The 16,704-nt window shown below is 35.7% G+C and overlaps 1 protein-coding gene across 2 annotated transcripts in view; it reads right to left on the bottom strand.

The window, feature by feature from the left end:
• LOC149800512 (myosin-VIIa-like) overlaps positions 1–16,497 on the bottom strand; it is a 246,110-nt gene extending 229,613 nt beyond the window's left edge. For both annotated transcript variants that reach the window (XM_089960143.1, XM_089960141.1), the window contains exon 1: positions 16,168–16,497. The gene's annotated coding sequence lies outside the window, so the exon portion shown is untranslated. The remainder of the gene's footprint in view (positions 1–16,167) is intronic.
• Positions 16,498–16,704: the final 207 nt, after the last annotated feature.

Genomic DNA, 16,704 nt, shown 5'->3' with positions numbered 1-16,704 from the left:
GCAAAATTAGCACAATATATATTTTACAGTTTTACATTCTCATGACTTTAACTTTCTGGAGCAAAGAAAACATGATTGGTTTAAAACAGACACACATACACACACACACACATGCATCAAACAATTTAATAATATGTTGAGTTTTGTATGTCAGTGTGTCTTTGTGTATAATATTTGTGAATGCATGTGTCTATATGCATGCTTGAGTGTATAGTGTTTATCAGTAAGCGAACACACATAAAGATTATGATGCAAAACAATTTAAGGCAGTGCCCCATACACCAGGTCAGCTGGTGTTACAATGCAAAACAATTCAAAGGTAATGCCCCATACACCAGGTCAAAGGTAGCACATAATGCACAAGGTCAGCTGGTTATATTGGGGGAAAAAATTAAATACTGACAATTTTTGTTCAATAATTTTTTTTTTAGGGTTAAGGTATACCTCTTTTATATGTTATTAATACCTAGTTCCAATGGATCATTGTATGTATCCACAATTTAGGTAATGCATGACTAGGATAATCAGGATATGTTTTTCACTGATACATGCATGTGCATGATGAACAAGTAATCCAAAGCAGACAAACTGTGCAAAGCTTATTTTCAGGTTACACACTTATTTTTCTTCTTTGACATGCAAACTATGGAACCCATATGATGTGTCAATATAGAAAACAAATATAAAGTATTATCATGGTTCATTTTAAAGTAACGGAGTGCATTGCAAACAGGTTTTCTCAACACACTGCACTAACTGAAGAAGCATGTGACATCAACACTGAAAAAGCATTTTAAGATCAATTTTCACTGGATGACAGGAATATCTATCTGATTTTGTCTAGCTGGGGCATCAATCAAGATTAGAGGGTCAAAGATCATGCTAGAAATGAAAAGGAAAAAAGATGAAATCTTTGGCAAAGAAACTACTTCATTTATTTCCAAAAATAGTGCAAAAGTAAGGATATAATTCTGACTCAGACATTCAAAATAACTTCTAGATGAGAACTGTTAATCAAGCAACAAATTCAAATCCTGATAAGCAGTGCCTGATGCAGTAAATTCAAATCCTGATAAGCAATGCCTGATGCAGTAAATTCAAATCCTGATAAGCACAGTATGATGCAGTAAATTCAAATCCTGATAAGCACAGGATGATGCAGTAAATTCAAATCCTGATAAGCAATGCCTGATGCAGTAAATTCAAATCCTGATAAGCAATGCTTGATGCAGTAAATTCAAATCCTGGTGCATGGAAGGCTTGCAAAATTCAAATCTTAGTGCATGGAAGGCTTGCAAAATTCAAATCCTGGGGAATGGAAGGCTTAATGCAGGTGGGACTTACAATATGATAAACTTCTCTTGAATAAACAAATAACAGATAAGGATATTTGCAAGCCATTTTATTTTAATTACAACTTTTCAACTGATACAATCACACTTTTTCCATCCTGGAATGAATACTACAACTCACAGAATGCTTTGCAGGAACTGCAATGAACTAAGAAAACTGCAGTTGCTTACAAATCTGAAATGGTATTTTGTTGCAATAAAATTGCATTCACCAGAAGTTCTGTTAACAAACATGTTTTTCAAAGGTAAATAACTGAGTTTATATTTTAATTCTATCAGTAATTCAGCCTGATGTGAAGTGTGAAGTACAACCAAATTTATGAACTTAGCTTCTACCTAGTGATGCCGCTTTTATGTGAAAATCAAGCATACTTTTAAAAAAAAGTATTAACATACATTGTACTAGATTGTCCTGTAAGCAGAGCTGTGGAAATGTATCATTTGTTTTGAATGGGTGGGTCTGCTTCACTGACAGCCAGGTGTGTATTTCTTTACACAGCTAATGATTTTGTAAATGTTTTCAGGCAACAAACAAAGCCATTTATACATGTAATCATTGCAGTCAAACATTGCAGTTCTGAAACTCATCTGGAAGGGTTTTTCTTTCTAAAAGTTGTTTTGCAATTCCTAATATTTACAATGGAAGGGTTTTTCTTCCGAAACGTTGTTTTGCAATTCCTAATATTTACACTGAAGAGTTTTTCTACCTAACAAGTTGTTTTGAAATTCCTAATATCTGAACTAATCTGAAAGGGTTGTTCTTCTGAAAAAGGTGTTCTGCAATTCCTTAAAATGACATATTTCTTTTACCTTTCATCTTTTATCTTTTAGTACCTCATGTTTATTTGGATGGGTTTATCTTCCTAAGGTTTTCTTGTGCAGCTTTTTATATTGACATTTTATACTGACATATTGACATTTTATATTGACATATTGACATTTTATATTGACATATTGACATTTTATATTGACATTTTCAGAACTTTACCTTGAATCAGTACCATCTACCCATTGTGGTGCTGGCACTTGGGGGTGAAATGATACCTGTATGCCATGTATCTATGATATGCACTTTACGATACATTATCGATACAAATATCAACATGACAGGCCTCTGAGTGGTGTTGTTTTATATGTGTTGTATTCTCGTATGCAGATTACAGACATACATAGAGTTATCTGTTTGCATCCTTGAAAAGATAAAACAAATACTTCCAAACAGACTACCTGTTAGGTGTCATTGATTTCTATTCAACTATTTTCAGGCTGCTAATTGATCAGGTACAGGACATCTTATCCTGACACCATGCCCTTTGTTTTGCTCTGCATGAATGCTTTCAAAACATTTTATAACCAATGTCTCCACTTAAATTTGGAAGGTATTTTAATGTCATTTTCAAAACAAAAGAAATATTATAATTTCTTCATTCAAGAATTTGTTTATCTAAAACAAATCCAAGTATGGGAGCAGAGATGATGTAACAACCAAATCCTTCCAGCTATGTATCCTTTTTTTCAGTTTGGATTCCAATATTTCTCACTTGGCACTCTGCATTAAGAGGTTAGTGTTAGATTCTGGTCAGCCTGGTGTCAGGATAATGTGACCAGGTGAGACATGATGCTACATGTCTGCAGCATGATGCCCCAGTGCTAGACATCACTTTAAACTGACACTGACTGTAGACATCGTAAAGTTATGACCAAAACTGTTAAAGCTACATTAAAAAATATATATTAAACACCCCACAAATAGATTGATATTTGTTATCAGAAGCTGATGGGATCAAATTACTGGCATGAAATGGGGGTGAAGGCAAATTTAAAGCCAAGTTTTAAGGTCACATTCTGTTTGCTAATTTGCGGCAGGCGAGTTTGTGTTGACAAGAACTTTTCATAAATTTGGACGGCATATTAATGTCATCTACAAAATGAAAGAAATAGTGCAACTGACATAAATAAATGCATGTGTCTGCATGGGCTGTCTCAGATGAATTAAAGAATAAAAAGACAAACAACTAATAATTATTGACTGTCGCAGATTAAAGTAACTTGTATAGACAAGTGTTGTTGTACATAAATAATCCCTTTCTTCTATCACAATGAATATCGATATGAACAAAAGACCAATTCAGTGATAGATTGAATAATTATTTTACCAGTAGATGCAATGCAATTAGACCATAATGTACTAATTATTTTACCAGGAGCTGGCATGCCATTAGACCATGATGTACTAATTATTTTACCAGTAGTTGCCATGCCATTAGACCATGATGTACTAATTATTTTACCAGGAGCTGGCATGCCATTAGACCATAATGTACTAATTATTTTACCAGCAGCTGGCATGCCATTAGACCATAATGTACTAATTATTTTACCAGCAGCTGGCATGCCATTAGACCATGATGTACTAATTATTTTACCAGTAGTTGCCATGCCATTAGACCATAATGTACTAATTATTTTACCAGTAGTTGCCATGCCATTAAACCATGATGTACTAATTATTTTACCAGTAGTTGCCATGCCATTAGACCATGATGTACTAATTATTTTACCAGTACCTGGCATGCCATTAGACCATAATGTACTAATTATTTTACCAGGAGCTGGCATGCCATTAGACCATGATGTACTAATTATTTTACCAGTAGTTGCCATGCCATTAGACCATAATGTACTAATTATTTTACCAGTAGTTGCCATGCCATTAGACCATAATGTACTAATTATTTTACCAGTAGTTGCCATGCCATTAGACCATGATGTACTAATTATTTTACCAGTACCTGGCATGCCATTAGACCATAATGTACTAATTATTTTACCAGTAGTTGCCATGCCATTAGACCATAATGTACTAATTATTTCACCAGTAGTTGCCATGCCATTAAACCATGATGTACTAATTATTTTACCAGAAGCTGGCATGCCATTAGACCATAATGTACTAATTATTTTACCAGGAGCTGGCATGCCATTAGACCATAATGTACTAATTATTTTACCAGTAGTTGCCATGCCATTAGACCATGATGTACTAATTATTTTACCAGTACCTGGCATGCCATTAGACCATGATGTACTAATTATTTTACCAGGAGCTGGCATGCCATTAGACCATAATGTACTACTTATTTTACCAGGAGCTGGCATGCCATTAGACCATAATGTACTAATTATTTTACCAGTAGTTGCCATGCCATTAGACCATAATGTACTGATCATTTTACCAGTAGTTGCCATGCCATTAGACCATGATGTACTAATTATTCTACCAGCAGCTGGCATGCCATTAGACCATAATGTAATAATTATTTTACCAGCAGCTGGCATGCCATTAGACCATGATGTTCTAATTATTTTACCAGTAGTTGCCATGCCATTAGACCATAATGTACTAATTATTTTACCAGTAGTTGCCATGCCATTAGACCATAATGTACTAATTATTTTACCAGCAGCTGGCATGCCATTAGACCATAATGTACTAATTATTTTACCAGCAGCTGGCATGCCATTAGACCATGATGTACTAATTATTTTACCAGTACCTGGCATGCCATTAGACCATGATGTACTAATTATTTTACCAGGAGCTGGCATGCCATTAGACCATAATGTACTAATTATTTTACCAGCAGCTGGCATGCCATTAGACCATAATGTACTAATTATTTTACCAGCAGCTGGCATGCCATTAGACCATGATGTACTAATTATTTTACCAGTACCTGGCATGCCATTAGACCATGATGTACTAATTATTTTACCAGGAGCTGGCATGCCATTAGACTGTAATGTACTAATTATTTTACCAGTAGCTGACATGCCATTAGACCATAATGTACTAATTATTTTACCAGTACCTGGCATGCCATTAGACCGTAATGTACTAATTATTTTACCAGTAGCTGGCATGCCATTAGACTGTAATGTACTAATTATTTTACCAGTACCTGGCATGCCATTAGACCGTAATGTACTAATTATTTTACCAGTAGCTGGCATGCCGTCGGACCATAATGTCTTCATTAGAGGCTTTGACATTCAGCATATGATGCTGTACATACCAGTACTCAAGATTAGTCTTAAATTATCCACATACCAGTACTCAAGATTAGTCTTAAATTATCCACATACCAGTACTCAAGATTAGTCTTAAATTATCCACTTTCCAAGAACAGTTTGGAGTTTCCATTAAACAGTCTTAAATTATCCACTTTCCAAGAACAGTTTGGAGTTTCCATTATAAATGTATTTTTCAGGACTGCTTTCACTGAATTTGAACAAGTTTGGATTTCACTCTTTAATGCACAATATAGCAAACAATCATACAATCAATTATTCAGATAATTTCATAGATGGAGAATCATGCAGACTCATTGTGGACACAAGAAGTAATGTGGACATGAAAGATTATGACTTTACAAATCCACTCGCATGGCTCCCAGGACAATCTCAAATTTGACTGCGAAAAAGCGTGTTTTACATTACATAACTGTCTGCAAGCAGGACTAAAAACACAAAGAGATATGCTTTATATTCTGTAAGTTTTATTGTATGTGGTCTCACCACAGTACATATATTAGCACCTTTATTTTGCATGTATATGTATAACAGTCTTTAAATAGATAAATGCCCCCATTTCTTTCATAAATTGATCCTATATTTCACATCTGATACTGACAGTCTGTCATTTCCTTGAGTGTCAAGGTCAGTCTCACATTTTCTCATGCAGATATGATAATGTGAGTGTATGATTTGAAGTGAGCTTTGACAAACAGGAAATAAATATTTATATATTTAAACTGATCAGTTACATTCTAAATGCAGTATTTGTACATGATTGCTGATTTTTAATTTCTAGCTGTGGGCAGTGTGTGAGCTCCGATGTGCCAAGATTGCTGACTCTGAACAATTGGTGTCAAAAATTGTTTAGATGCATTTTGCCAATTTCAAGGTGACATGGTAATAATGTTTAATAATATAACGCATGAGATTTCTTTATAGATGTGTTTTGAAATAAAGGTATTCATCTTTACTGATTAGCCACCTGAAAAGCAGTGTAATTTATCCAATATTTATGTCATTATTGCTGAAAAATAATTAAAGGGATCAAAATAAATGTTCTCTAATCATTCTAGAAAGTTCACTTGTAAAACATTTTTAGATGTATTTCACTGATATCAAGGTAAAAACTGGATCACATGGAAACAAGCATATGAGAGTTGACATAACATTCCCCAGCAAAAAGCAAAGAGTGAATTCACTGACACTGGAATATTTCAGTGATGACACTGGAATATTTCAGTGATGAACTCAAGTTTTGCCTTGTTTATTACTGGATTTAACACCAATATCTGCATGATATAATGAAATTTAACTTGAAATAAGATGAAAATTAGACATATTACAAAATGACTAAAATTAAGTTTACACAGCTTAGGGTCTTTAGCACTCTCTTAACACATAACCCCTGGTAACGAGTTTCAGTGGCAGGAGGTAGTAGCCTACTGCCAAGCTCTGTAGCGTCAAGGTCATGTATGATACACTAAAGTGGGTGGTATTATAGAAAGGTAGATGTAGTGTAGCTCTACAATGATACAAAAAAATCTGGAAGTTCTAGTTGCACTACAAAATACAGAGGGAAAAACCTCATTTTTTGGACCCAATTTTTTTTGTGCCCATGGTCATAATCTGATTTTGTGTCCAGATTTTAGACTTTTTGGTCTCAGATCTAAGGCAGACTGGTATGAACTGCAAACAGACAGATGAACCTTTGCAAAAAGTAGGATAAGATGGGTATTTGGAATAAGGAGTGGTCTCAATATGAAAATAATGGGTCCGTTGAGCAAAAAAAAAAAAAAAAAAACTCCAACTTTTACCCTTCTGCTCATACGCAAGCCAAATAGCCAATGAAAAATGATGTTTCTAACACAGCTAGGCATTATGTTATTGGAATATCACCTGGAAGTTGGTGTTTGAGGATGTATTCATAAATAGCTTTCAAAATGTCTTTCCTACTCGAATTTCAGACAAAAACGACAAAAACCTCCAGGGGTTAATGTGTTAAAAAAAACTCATCATTTCCAAAACCCTTATCAACCAATTGATTTATCAATATATTTTTATACATTATGTGTCTTTGCTGTTCCACTACACCTGTATTCAAACCCATCAAAACATCTCCATATCTATTATGCATATTTAATTCATATTTTGTGATTGACCTTTGCCCATGGCTGAGGGTAGAATTTTGACCTACCTGACTACTCTCAAGTAATATCTGAATTTTGTCATCATATTTATTTTAAAACATTTAAGTTCAAGGTCTAAACATGTTTACAATTTCATGGAGTTTTCATGGGAACTCATAGGTTAGGTGGCATTTTGAATATAAAGAAGACTAAACAATTATTCATTCATGTTTTAAGCTCAGTTTGTGAAATCATTTGTTGTTGTGCTCAGATAAACTTTGAGACGAATCATGTATTTAAGTTATTTATTGGAATTACAAAGTGCTTTAAGAACTAAACAATATTTTAGGATTATTGTGATGAGACATTCTGGATTTTATCATTGTGATACATCATGACTATTGGCATGCCAGAACATTCAAGGTTTTTGGAATTCACTCAGAACATTTTATACTTTTTGGACTTGTTACAGAACATTTATGATTATTTGGGACTTAATTTTTTACAACAGTGAATTTTTTTAATTTTCACTGTGCATACTAGGGAAATAAATTGTTTGTTGAATTTTACAAAACTTTTTGGCTTCACTTCTTTCCGTTAACTAGTTTATGACCATAAAGTAATAATGGGTTGTAAAAAAGGTTGCAACATAAGCAATGGTGCAAGGTACCAATGGACCTCTGAAAAAATATGACAGGAATAAATACTGACCATGTGAATCAAGGGGAATTAAGTGGTTGAATACTTGTTTAATAATCGCAAAAGAAATAACTGTTAATAAATAGGTTTTTCTAATGAAGTTCTTCACTTTTCTGTATTATTTACCTTTATTTCAATATATCCAATCAACAAAAGATTGTTTAACACATTACTGCAAGTGATTACAACACACATGTAAAGAGTGCTAAAAAAACAAATTTGAACAACCTGACCCCCATGGCCCCTCTAAATATAGGTCACACCTGCCCAAATTCTATTTGAGTTGCCCATCTGGCCTGTATAAACAAAATTGAGCCATCTAATCTGTCAGAAAAGAATGTGTGCACAGAATAAGTTCTGCATTTGTATTTCAAAGTTTTATTAAAGACACTGGTAAATTATTTATATTCAGCATCCCGATGGAGCTCCAATTTTATGTCCCACAATCTTATAGGGATCATCTGTTTAACTGATCTATCAGCAAGGCAGATATAACCATTCTGTACCCATCATATAAAATCAATCTATTCTTGTGTTGACTCTTACCTAGTGCTGATTTTAATGTGTATTGACTTAAAGATATGACAATTTAAAAGTGTTCATGTTACATAGTGTCAGTCAAAGAAAAGAACCAACAGTCAAGCATCCAGTGTGCTTGGAGATCATGTCAGACCCAATAGTCAAGCATCCAGTGTGCTTGGAGAAAATGTGAGACCCAATAGTCAAGCATCCAGTGTGCTTGGAGATCATGTCAGACCCACAGCTTTGACCCATGTGCTTGGAGATTATGTGATACCCACATATTTGGCCAGTGTGCTTGGAGATCATGTGATACAAAAATCTTTACCATTGACTGTACTGGTCAGTGATCCAAAGGTTTCAACATGTTAGGGGGGCCCCGAGTGGCCGAGTGGTCTAAAGCACTCACCGTTACGGATCACTGCCATCTCACCTCTGTCCACGTCGGTTCGAGTCTCAGACTCGGCTAATGTGGTTATGTGAGAAAGCTTGCCAGTAGCTTCTCGTGGGTCGGTGGTTCTTTCCGGGTTTTTTCCGGGTTCTTCCTCCACCATTAATAATGGCCGCCATGTATGGCCTATCTTGTGCTGAAAAGTGGCGTTAAACCCTACAACAACAACAACAACAACATCAACATGTTAGGGTTTGTCAAATACAGTGATACATTTTGAAGCTATAACCTTATGCACAAAGTGAAACATGTGAATGGAGAACAATACTGTTTTCTGTTTTCCATTGGTTATCTATAATTAATGTTCAATCGTCCTTCATGAGTATCCACAAGCTGTCCAAGTTGATTTGGTAATGTATCATTGATGGAATACATGGAGCAGTATATATATGATTGTAAGTTGGCTTGGTAATGTATCATTGATGGAATACATGGAGCAGTATATATATGATTGTAAGTTGGCTTGGTAATGTATCATTGATGAAATACATGTATATATATATATATATATATATATATATATATATATATAATTGTTTGTAAGTTAAGCCTAGGGATTAGTGACTAACAAAAGCATCCAGTAAAATGTTTCTCACCCTAAGGAAAATGAGATAATTAAATTGTATTAAGGAAAATGAGATAATTACATTGTATTAAGGAAAATGAGATAATTACACTGTATTAAGGAAAATGAGATAATTACATTGTATTAAGGAAAATGAGATAATTACATTGTATTAAGGAAAATGAGATAATTACATTGTATTAAGGAAAATGAGATAATTACAATTGTATTAAGGAAAATGAGATAATTAAATTGTATTAAGCAAAATGAGATAATTACAAATGTATTAAGGAAAATGAGATAATTACATTGTATTAAGCAAAATGAGATAATTACATTTGTATCTGAATCCTTTTAGTTTAGATACTTATTCTACTGACAGTGACTGAGTTAATTAGGGTTATTGCAATTGTGACACATACACATAGATATAACACGAATTACAAATCTTGAAGCAACTCTATTTATTGATTAAAAAACAAAGAAAATGACCAATGCCATTGTGAAATGATTTCAGTTTTCAACCTTGATTGAGAAACACTGATATAAATTTGCACTGTTATGAATAAGAACTACTCAGGGATCATCAAATATTCATCCTTACACACAGCCTGTGATGAAATACACAAAATGTACGTCAACCTGAAGGCCTACAGTAAGTGATGCAAGTGCAGAATCGTATACCATAAATTATTCAGAATAATTCATACATGTGCATACAGAAATTACGAAATTTGTTGGAAACAACTTTAGTTATGATCCCCCTCTACAGCCAAGTGTACACGAGTGTTCAGTGTCACGAATATTAATTATCACAGGTATCAGAAACCAACAACTTATATTTCTAGAAATAGTTTTGTGTGTCCAAATAATTGTAAAGCATATGGCCTTGTAGTGCTTGTGGACTTAAAAACAGACAAATGAATCTTCTGAAGACAATTGCCCTGTGCCTGTGTCTGTACAAAAATGTCTTTTGAGCACTGGTGTACCAGTAACATTAGTGTAATTATTGCTTTTATATGTGACTTTGGATAGATTCAGAATAAAACAAGATTATTTTAAAAAGAGAGTAACACTTGTTTACAGATACAGCAATGTTAAAGCTCTCATTTCTTAAATTTTTATGTTAGCAAAATACTGAAACCACGATTTTATTACAAGCTGTAGTTAAATCTTTGCTCATCTTTGAGTAAACTTCATAGTACCAAAAATAGGGGATCCATAACTGCCTCCATAGTGTATGCCAACTTCATAGTACCAAACATAGGGGATCCATAACTGCCTCCATGTTGTATGCAAACTTCATAGTACCGAAAATAGGGGATCATCTGTAACTGCCTCCATGGTGTGTGCCAACTTCATACTAGCAAACATAGGGGATCTGTAACTGCCTCCATGGTGTATGACAACTTCATAGTACGAAACATAGGGGATCTGTAACTGCCTCCATGGTGTAAGCCAACTTCATAGTACCAAAAATAGGGGATCTGTAACTGCCTCGATTGTGTAAGCAAACATCAATCGTACCAAAAATAGGGGATCCATAACTGCCTCCATGGTGTAAGCAAACATCATAGTACCAAACTAAGGGAATCTGTAACTGCCTCCATGGTGTATGCAAACTTCATAGTACCAAAAATAGGGGACCCATAACAGTCTCCATGGTGTAAGCAAACATCATAGTACCAAAAATAGGGGATCCATAACTGCCTCCATGGTGTATGCAAACATCATAGTACCAAAAATAGGGGATCCATAACTGCCTCAATGGTGTAAGCAAACATCAAAGTACCAAAAATAGGGGATCCGTAACTGCCTCCATGGTGTAAGCAAACATCATAGTACCAAACATAGGGGAGCCATAACTGCCTCCATGGTGTAAGCAAACATCATAGTACCAAAAACAGGGGATCCATAACTGCCTCCATGGTGTAAGCAAAACATCATAGTACCAAAAATAGGAGATACATAACTGCCTCCATGGTGTATGCCAACTTCATAGTACCAAAATTAGGGGATCCGTAACTGCCTCCATGGTGTAAGCGAACATCATAGTACCAAAAATGGGGATCCGTAACTGCCTCCATGGTGTAAGCAAACATCATAGTACCAAAAACAGGGGATACATAACTGCCTCCAATGTGTATGCCAACTTCAAAGTACCAAAAACAAGGGATCCGTAACTGCCTCCATGGTGTAAGCAAACATCATAGTACCAAAAAAAGGGGATCCATAACTGCCTCCATGGTGTAAGGAAACATCATAGTACCAAAAATAGGGGATCCGTAACTGCCTCCATGGTGTATGCCAACTTCATAGTACCAAAAATAGCGGATCCATAACTGCCTCCATGGTGTAAGCAAACTTCATAGTACCAAACATAGGGGATCCATAACTGCCTCCATGGTGTAAGCAAACTTCATAGTACCAAACATAGGGGATCCGTAACTGCCTCCATGATATATGCCAACTTCATAGTACCAAACATAGGGGATCCATAACTGCCTCCATGGTGTATGCCAACTTCATAGTACCAAACATAGGGGATCCATAACTGCCTCCATGATATATGCAAACTTCATAGTACCAAACATAGGGGATCCATAACTGCCTCCATGGTGTAAGCCAACTTCATAGTACCAAACATAGGGGATCCGTAACTGCCTCCATGATATATGCCAACTTCATAGTACCAAACATAGGGGATCCATAACTGCCTCCATGGTGTATGCCAACTTCATAGTACCTACCAAACAGGGGATCCATAACTGCCTCCATGGTGTATGCCAACTTCATAGTACCAAACATAGGTGATCCGTAACTGCCTCCATGATATATGCCAACTTCATAGTACCAAACATAGGGGATCCGTAAGTGCCTCCATGGTGTATGCAAACTTCATAGTACCAAACATAGGGGATCCGTAACTGCCTCCATGGTGTATGCCAACTTCATAGTACCAAACATAGGGGATCCATAACTGCCTCCATGGTGTAAGCAAACTTCATAGTACCAAACATAGGGGATCCATAACTGCCTCCATGATATATGCCAACTTCATAGTACCAAAAATAGCGGATCCATAACTGCCTCCATGGTGTAAGCAAACTTCATAGTACCAAAGATAGGGGATCCGTAACTGCTTCCATGATATATGCCAACTTCATAGTACCAAACATAGGGGATCCATATCTGCCTCCATGGTGTATGCCAACTTCATAGTACCAAACACAGGGGATCCATAACTGCCTCCATGGTGTAAGCCAACTTCATAGTACCAAACATAGGGGATCCATAACTGCCTCCATGGTGTATGCCAACTTCATAGTACCAAACATAGGGGATCCATAACTGCCTCCATGGTGTAAGCAAACTTCATAGTACCAAAGATAGGGGATCCGTAACTGCCTCCATGATATATGCCAACTTCATAGTACCAAACATTGGGGATCCATAACTGCCTCCATGGTGTATGCCAACTTCATAGTACCAAACACAGGGGATCCATAACTGCCTCCATGGTGTATGCAAACTTCATAGTACCAAACATAGGGGATCCGTAACTGCCTCCATGGTGTATGCCAACTTCATAGTACCAAACATAGGGGATCCATAACTGCCTCCATGGTGTAAGCAAACTTCATAGTACCAAACATAGGGGATCCATAACTGCCTCCATGATATATGCCAACTTCATAGTACCAAACATAGGGGATCCATAACTGCCTCCATGGTGTATGCCAACTTCATAGTACCAAACATAGGGGATCCATAACTGCCTCCATGGTGTAAGCAAACTTCATAGTACCAAACATAGGGGATCCGTAACTGCCTCCATGATATATGCCAACTTCATAGTACCAAACATAGGGGATCCATAACTGCCTCCATGGTGTATGCCAACTTCATAGTACCAAACACAGGGGATCCATAACTGCCTCCATGGTGTAAGCCAACTTCATAGTACCAAACACAGGGGATCCATAACTGCCTCCATGGTGTAAGCTATCTTTGTGCACTAAAGCAAGGCTGTGATGTATTTCTTTTTTTGATAAGTTTAATTATTGACATATTGTTTAAGGTGCAAATAAATATAGAGACAAAAGTGTTTTGGTTCCTTTTTTATAAAGTTATTTAAGCCCTTGAGTTAATGTGGACATGAGAGATAATGTGGATGTGAGAGATAATATGGACATGAGAGATAATGTGGATGTGAAAGGTGATTCACTTATATTTTATAAAACAATAAAAGGTTCTTTCTTAAATAAAGTGGCAATGTTTTGTGTGTTCCTATATTTAAGTATTAACCATACACACTGTATTGCTATGGCAACAGATTAGTGTTACTGAAGCTGTGACCACCTGACTAGCTGTCATTGTTTTTGCATCAATACCAAATCTATCTTGAAAACTTACATTAAGGCAACATCATATCACTATTGATGTTAATAGCCTATGCATACTGCTTCATGCTAATTAATGTTAATAGCCTATGCATACTGCTTCATGCTAATTGATGTTAAAAGCCTATGCATACTGCTTCATGCTAATTGATGTTAATAGCCTATGCATACTGCTTCATGCTAATTAATGTTAATAGCCTATGCATACTGCTTCATGCTAATTGATGTTAATAGCCTATGCATACTGCTTCATGCTAATTGATGTTAATAGCCTATGCATACTGCTTCATGCTAACTGATGTTAATAGCCTATGCATACTGCTTCATGCTAATTGATGTTCATAGCCTATTCATGCTGCTTCATGCTAATTGATGTTCATAGCCTATGCATACTGCTTCGTGCTAATTCAGACACATACATTTGTTCTCAACTTTCTGGCTATTTGACTGTTTGGAATTCCACAACTCAATGAAGTATCTGAGAAATCTTGAAATGCTGAAAAAAACTTATTGGCAGAAACTCATTTATTCACCAATGTTACTGAAAACTTGTGAAAAGACCATGTCACACGAGTCAAACAGAATATGCTGAGCTGTCAGCCATAAACTTGTGAAAAGAAAAATTCATACCAGTCCAGCAGAATATGTTGAGCTGTCAGCCATAAACTTGTGAAAAGAAAAATTCATACCAGTCAAACAGAATATTGACCAGCCTGCAATATAATGATATTAAATAAGCGGTAATTTGAACTTCTGAATTTATTATCTCAAAACTCTTCACAGCTTTCACATCTTTTGTTATTTATTGCAGTATTGCTTCGGAAGTCATGCCAGTAATTCCCTATCTTTTGTTATTTATTGCAGTACTGCTTCTGAAGTCATGCCACTAATTCCACATCTTTTGTTAGTTATTGCAGTATTACTTCTGAAGTCATGCCACTAATTCCACATCTTTTGTTAGTTATTGCAGTATTACTTCTGAAGTCATGCCAGTAATTCCACATCTTTTGTTATTTATTGCAGTATTCCTTCTGAAGTCATGCCAGTAATTCCACAGCTTTTGTTATTTATTGCGGTATTGCTTCTGAAGTCATGCCAGTAATTCCACATCTTTTGTTATTTATTGTGGTATTACTTTTTGATGTCATGTCAGTAATTCCGTACATTTATTATTTATTGCGGTATTGCTACATAAGTCATGATAGTCAATCTGTAAATCAGTTTCAAGGATCTCTTCCTTCCACAGTAGGTGTATTTGATGCATAAAATCATAAATGTATTTATTAAAGTACATGTTACACAAAACAAATCCTGTTCTCATTTTAATTTATGCAGCAATAGTGAATACTTGTTTATGTGTGTGTGTGTGCGTGTACATATTATTATTAGATTGTAAAGGCCTCAAGGTTGATAAATTTCTCATTTGTAACTAACTGAATCACACCCTGAAAATCTTTTATTATTATTTATTATTATTATCATCATCATCATTATTACCCAGTAATGCTAATTATGTAACAATGTGCCGACCGGTACGTGACTACGATTACATACACCGATTTCACTAAACGTTTGAAGGATACTCAAATGTTAAAAGTGCGCATCCTAGATATATACATATTTAAAGCTCGTGTCATTTTGCTCCTTATGTACCCCGACCTTTGCTTTTTCCACCCACCCCCAATTTACTCTGGAGTATCGACCGATAATAAAATTTAAACAATGGCATTGGTCGTGATTTCGAGTCAGTTTTGAACTAAGTCTACAATTAGGAAACTTTTCTGTCATCCGATAGTTCAAAGCTACGTCTTAAAATTCTTATGTTAAAGAAGAACATTCTCAAGCAAACCTAATGGCGTCGTTACTTTACATACCTGTCAATCCTTATACAATCGTAATATAGAGCGGAAGTGGTCAATAACATGTTAATATAATTGCAAATTACATTTATAGTTACACTTAAAAAGCAACGTACCTTATGCAGGTGAAATGTACATGGTATTTCGATATTTGGTAAAAACTTGATTTTCCTTGGGCAACTGAAGAGTCGGCACACCCAAACCCTAGGCCGATTGTCAAGTTTACACACTCCACAGACCACGAAAACCGAATGAAGGTGACGTCAGCGGTTGGATCAAAGGCTCACCTGGACGATTAGTTAATTTAATCTGGTCCAAATTAGTGATAAGTTTCCCTATTTATGTCCACAAAATGATGCCAAAATTAAAATCAACGCTCCAGCCACAGCTAAATGTAACTGGACTTCCAGATTAATGGCTGAAATCGGGTGTGTAAGTGTGTGACGTCAGACCAATAGACACATACTATGAATACCTGTTCATTCAGGTAACACACTCAGATAAAAAATCTACCTCGTTTAAGGTTAGTGATTAGTAGACGAAAATGGGCGTAACGGTTTTACAGTGTAAAATGAGTTTAAATGTATATGGACGAATTCAAACCTTGTATACTGTACTTAGTTATACATAACAGAGTCTCTGACCACGAATGA

Source organism: Sinohyriopsis cumingii, chromosome 5 (genome assembly GCF_028554795.1).
Source record: "Sinohyriopsis cumingii isolate HCF-2022 chromosome 5, ASM2855479v2, whole genome shotgun sequence".
Classification (NCBI taxonomy): Eukaryota; Metazoa; Mollusca; class Bivalvia; order Unionida; family Unionidae; genus Sinohyriopsis; species Sinohyriopsis cumingii.
Note: the sequence above shows the minus strand (reverse complement) of the source record. Positions and strands in the feature narration are given on the sequence as shown.